The sequence below is a fragment of the Cricetulus griseus genome (assembly GCF_003668045.3).
Source record: "Cricetulus griseus strain 17A/GY chromosome 1 unlocalized genomic scaffold, alternate assembly CriGri-PICRH-1.0 chr1_0, whole genome shotgun sequence".
NCBI lineage: Eukaryota > Metazoa > Chordata > Mammalia > Rodentia > Cricetidae > Cricetulus > Cricetulus griseus.
In genome coordinates this window covers 144243762-144249898 of record NW_023276806.1, presented here as the reverse complement: position 1 = coordinate 144249898, position 6137 = coordinate 144243762, and the positions used below count along the sequence as shown (strand labels likewise).

The 6137-nt window shown below is 43.9% G+C and overlaps 1 long non-coding RNA gene across 1 annotated transcript; it reads left to right on the top strand.

Moving 5' to 3' along the window:
• Positions 1 to 2823: 2823 nt before the first annotated feature.
• Positions 2824 to 4963, top strand: LOC113832973. Its single transcript, XR_004771571.1, has 2 exons — positions 2824 to 2924; positions 4427 to 4963. It is a non-coding gene; the product is annotated as an uncharacterized LOC113832973 (long non-coding RNA).
• The last annotated feature ends 1174 nt before the right edge of the window (positions 4964 to 6137 follow it).

The window sequence follows — 6137 nt, the reverse complement described above, 5'->3', positions numbered from 1 at the left end:
CTCCTGCCGTTCCTCCCCTGGGTAAGGCTGCCATTTTGTCCACCAGGAAGAGAGAAAACCTTGTTTTCTAAGAAATAAGGTTTGATCAGAGACTTGCAGGGAATTTTGAGGAAGAATATCTGAGGTGCAGGAACAGCAATGGCCAATCCTGTTCTGAGAATGACAAGAGTCAGAGGACTGAGATAGAAGGCAATGGTTCCTGAAAGAACCAGAAATGTGTCCATGTCAACCATGGCCAAGTAGTTGGATTTGATTCTCATGATGGTAACATGTCACTGTAGAGTTTGGGGGAGAGGGACAATGTGACAGCTTATGTTTTACACACATCGTCCGGTCATATTTACCCTCCCAACCCTTCACCCTAATTCTCCCAGGTCCACCCCCACTTCCCTGACCTCTCCCAACTTTGTGTCCTCTCTCTTTCTCTTGTAATGACTCACTGAGCTAAATTTAAGCTGAACATATACTAGAGCATGGATTGACCTACCAGGCACACCCTTAAAGAAAACTGACTCTCCCCTAGAAATCTTCAATATCAGTATCTCCTCAGTTACTGGTAGGAATGTGTGAGCCCCTCCTCCCATGATAGGATGTTGGTTGGCTTGATCTTATACAGGTCTCAAGCAGGCACTCACAACCTTTGACCCTTACAATCTTCCCCGATCCCTTTACAGAAATGTTCCCCACTGAGCCTTGGGGAGGGGTGGTAATGCAGATGGTCATTTGTTGCTAAATCCTCTGCTGATACTTATTCTCTGCACTTTGGTAGGTTGTGAGTTTCTTTTTAATTAACCATCATCCGATGCACGAAGAAAGTCCTCTGATGAGGTCAGAGAGCTTTGTTAATCTATAGGTATAGAGAAACAAGTTTAGAAAGTTTGATACTGTGTCCACTTAGCAGAAAAATATTAGGTTCACCCTTAAGTACCAGTAGCTCCCTAACAATTGGGGATTCATAGTATCAGGCATGTGTTTTTTCTTGTACAGTGGATCTTAAATCCAATTAGGAAGAGTTTGGTTGCCCCAATACCATTCATGCTACATCATAGGCACATCTTGCTACACTAGCCATTACTGTGAATGCAGGTTTCACACGTAAGTAAGATTGTTGATGATTTTGTCACCCAGAAACCCACATAACACCTTCCAGGACTGTGAAAGCTAGCCAGTCGGAAGAAAGCTTCCTGTTTACTGCTACCTTGATCTCTCCAAGTCCTGTGACCTAAGTATGTGGCATATTCAGCAATAGGGTCTTATCATCAAGCTCTGGTGGGCAATCAAGGTCAATGACAATATCCTGTATTTCAGGGGGTGGGGCTCTCTGTGATATCCCTAACCAACAAATCATAAGGAGGTACCCACAGCTGGCACTGGGCTTTTACGTTAGCAACCAATGGCTTCTGGGAGGAGCATCATCCCCTGTGTAGAGTAACTCCAATTAAGTTACACACACACACACACACACACACACACACACACTAAACTCTTCTGTGGCTAGTATGAATTATTTTATGTAAATTATATATGTGTGTATACACACATATATTAGTAGGTTTCTGTGTGGCTTTTTCAAACACCCTTGGTGTCAGCCCCACCCTACCCCCACCCCGTGCTGTCTTCTGCTCTCCTCTGCCAAGTCCTTACCTAAACCACCCTATCATCCCCTTTTTCTCTTCATATCACCTGTATCACCTTTAGATCACCTATCCATCCTCCCCTAAGATCTTCCCACCCCCTCCCCACCAAGGGTGCCAGGAATCCACCAGTACTCCTAGTAAAACTTACGCTTGTGTAGGCGTGAGAGACAAGGTCATTGGAAGTGACAGCACTGATGAGACTTAAAAGCCATGCTACAAGAAAGATCATCTTGTATATTTAAGATCATGAAAGAGTCATGGAGTCAGAGTTAGAAAACATGAACCCAAAATTTTCCAGGACTATAAGAGGGTAACTTGAGGTCTCATATAATTAAGTGTGGACTTTCATGATTCCTCTGAGAGGAAGTGGGATTCTGACCCTGGGGATAACTCCTGCCATTGACACCAAGCAAGACAGAACATCTGCTTAACGGGCCAGAATTTTCCGTGTCCTCTCTTATTCCAGAAGAGTCTGGGATCTACATCTGGCACAAATACAGAATTCAGCTTTTGAGATGTTGCTCCTGCCCAATATATTATGTCATTGGAAACAAAAGCAAGAATGCTCTCCCATCCCTCCAGCTATCAGTATTTGACTTAAAAAGATGATCAAGAAGAACATAAACAGGCTGGGAGGTGGTGGCGCACGCCTTTAATCCCAGCACTCAGGAGGCAGAGGCAGGTGGATCTGTGAGTTCGAGGCCAGCCTGGTCTACAAAGCTACACAGAGAAGCCCTGTCTTGAAAAACCACAGAAAGAAAGGAAGAAAGAAAGGAAGAGAAAGAGGGAGGGAGGAATGGGGCGGGAGGGAGGAAGGAAGGAAGACAGGCAGGCAGGCATAAACATGAAGCTTCTTAGTGTACATTCTCTCGAGTTTTCATTTCTAGATCACATAACCATTTGATTACAGTGTGGTCTTCCGCTGTTTCTGCACCTCTTCATGGTGAGTCCTGGTAAGTGGAGATTCAATAGTCCATGGTGCATATTGCCTGTTACCTCAATTTTCTTCTTCATTCCCATCATAACTTCATTTCTTGTCACTTGGAATTGGAGACTTTGTGTCTGCTTTCCATTTTCACTCGTATTGGTTACTTACTTTTCTGGTTTGATTGGTGACCACCCACTTCCTCTGTTGAGCCCTGTCTTTGTTTTTTTTGTTTTTTGTTTTTTCTGAGGCACAGCGACTGACTGCACCTTCAGCAGCTGCCACCAACTCTCTGCTGATGCCACTGAGGAGAGAGCCTTCCTGTCCCATCACTGCCACCTCAGCCACCTCCATGGAAGGAGGTAAATGTTTTAACTCTGTCTCTATCTTTTTATTTTATCAATAAAGATTCAGGAGTCAGATGGCTGGGGTGAAAACCTGCTAGCTCAGAGAGAAAGAGAAAGCAGCCGGATGGCCTTCCTCCTCTGCTGTTAGCCCAGAAAGATGGCTTTTCCCTATGCTATCTGAAACAAAACTCCTCCACCTGGATGTCCCTCCCTTCTACTTCCCGCAACCCTTGACCTCCCAACTTACCCTGAATCTCTATGGTAACTTCCAGTCAACTGATTGCTTGCTCCACATCTTGACCTATGGTCATTTTATTTAAATAGCACAATGTCAGGGTTCACAGTGTGATCAAATATCCCTTAACAGAGCCCTTTACTTCTGCATCCTTACCCGGAGATAGCATGATCATTGCTCAGATGTTTCTTTAACCTTGTAAAGGCACACTGGACTGAGCTAGGAATTTGCCATGTTTCCTAATCTAAATCTTTCAGACACAGTAATAAGCTAAACTAGGCTGATGCAGCTGATGGTTGTGGCAGAATACTATTTTAAGGTGTGTGACTTTTGTTTATGTTGCATTAGTTTAACTCTGTAAAGCTGTGATTCTTTGCCTGTCTAAAATACCTGGTGGCCCTAATAAAGAGCTAAACGGTCAACAGTGAGGCAGGAGCAAGGATAGGCGGGGCTGGTAGACAGAGAGGATAAACAGAAGGAGAAACAAGCAAGAGAACAGGAGAGGAGGACACCAGGGGCCAGCTGCCTAGCCACCCAGCCAGCCATGGAGTAAGAAGGAAAGAAAGCTATACAGAAGTAAGAAAGATAAAAGCTCAGAGGAAAAAGGTAGATGTGTTAACTTAAGAAAAGCTGGCTAGAAACAAGCCAAGCTAAGGCTCTGTGTATGATTTACTTGGAAGCTGGGTGGTGACCACCTCCCCCCCCAAAAAAAGAGACAAAAGAATAAAAAGAGCAAAACTTCACACAACAAGTAGTCCTGTTCTGGCCTTGTTAGCCTGGAAACAGGATTGAGTTTTGACCTGTCATTGCTCTTGAGGGACATAGCCCTCAACACACACACACATTGGAAGAACTCTTGCTTCTCTTGGGCTGAGAGGCCAGATCAGCTTTCTTACCTCTAACTCCTTAGTCTGGTGCTATAGCTTATATCTTAAATATTTTCAAAAGCCCATGTATCAGAGGCACTTTTGAGAGGTGGTAAAATCTTAGGACATACCCAACAGTTAGGCTGCCAGAGCCTTTCCCCGTCACACACCTCAGCTTCAAGGCCATCATTCAAAAAGCTGACACTTGGTATGACAGGAGCTTGACAGATCAATACAGAGCTATGACTAAATTCTGCGAGGTCTCCTAAACTTTCCTTGTTGGCTTATTTGAGGGTTAAGAGGTACCTCAAGGAGTCTCAGGGCACCTAGAGTTGCTGTACTCAGGGAGATGGAGTACCTTTAAAAAAAAATCTCTGTGAAGTTATGGTAAAATTTAACCTCTACCTGTATTCCAGGCCAATATCAATTCTGGATGTCCTTCTCAAGAATTCTCAAGGGAACAGCACTTGGCTAGAGTAATAGCTGATCTTGACTATTAACTTGACTACATCTGGAATCAACTAAAACTCAAGTGGCTGGGCTACTTGAGGGAGTCTTAAGAGGGAGTTTCTAGATTAGATCATTTGAGGCGGAGAGGCCCACCCTAAACCAGGGCCCCACCTTCTGGTGGCAGCCACATAAAAGGACATGGAAGAAGGAAGCTTTTGCTTTTTACTGGCTTGCCTTCATTCTCACTGGTGAGTTCGTGTATCCATTGTTGCTGAGGCAACCTCATTGGTGTTAGAGCTTGCTTCTTAGGGACTCCAATGTAGACTAAAGACCAGCAGCTCTCTAGGAATCCTCCAGGACTCCAGAACCAGACTGGAACTTCTTAGATAACAGTCTTTAGCAAACAGCAATTGGGTTCTTAGCCTTTGTGCCAGGGGACGGCATTGTGGGATTATCCAGACCCAGCCTGTAAACCTATCAAATAAATCCTGTGTGTGTGTGTGTGTACATGTGTATGTGCGTGTATTCTATCGGTTCTGTTTTTAAAAAAAATTTACTAATACACCTAGTACATGGAAGGCTATGAGTTTGATTCCTAGCACCAAAACAGTTCTAATCCTTCTCTGAACTCTAGATCAATGACTATATGAGTTCAGGGTATCAGATACTGGACTCTGAAATACCTGAAAGAGACACAATTTGCCTTTAAGTCTGTAACACAGAAATGTATGTTGTTTTGGGGGCACAGGGGTTGAGCAATATGTAGGAAAGTTCTTGGAATTCCAACAACAGAAGAGAATTCCAAATGGGTTTCATAACCAACTCTGGAGAGCTCCAGGACAAAGTACAATGAAAAAGGAAGATGATGTAACAGAATGAGAAAAAAAAAGAAACTAATGCATTTTCCTTGGCTGGGAAGTAGAAGCAGATTGCTAATGACCCCACCAGCCAAGCATGTAAGGGGGTCCCCCACAAACAGTGGTCATCTAGCATATCACAATAGCCTAAAAAAATTAGTATCAGTGATAGTGGCCGAACAGATGAAAGCTGAAAACCAGTTGTGCGAGTGAGATGGATGTTCAAAGAGTTTGAACTACAGTATGGGCTATCTCTGTGGAAATGCTAACTTGGTTTTCAGTACATGCTTTCTTCCCCTAAGTCCAGAAATTAAGTCTATTCTATTTTCAGAAATTCTGAGAAAGGAGATCAAGTCACTAGCACCCATGGTCTAGGGATCTAAAGGTGGGAACAGATGAGAGTGGCACCGGAAACAAGAGTCACATCTCTGTTCCTCCTCTCAGATGCTGTCTCAAGAGGTTCCCCTGAGTCTCACTCCCACAGTTGTTCCTGAAGACCTCAGCATCTCGGCTTTGGGTTTCTGGGAGTCATTTTAATGATTTATTCAGGCATGTCAGTCTCAAGTCCATCTCTGAGCTCTCCACTGTATTCTGACCCCTCCACCAATGCTCTGCTTCTGCTGTGCATCCACAGCAGGCAACAGCATGGTGCAGTAGCTTGGAATAGTGGAGAATTCCAACCTCCACGTTTTAATTCATCTATTCTCTCATTCACTAATTTAACAAACGCTGAACACCTAATATAGTTCAGCCAGTGTGCTACATGTGGGTTAGAGATAAGTGTGACATAGACTCTGTCATTATGGAGTTCATAGTCTAG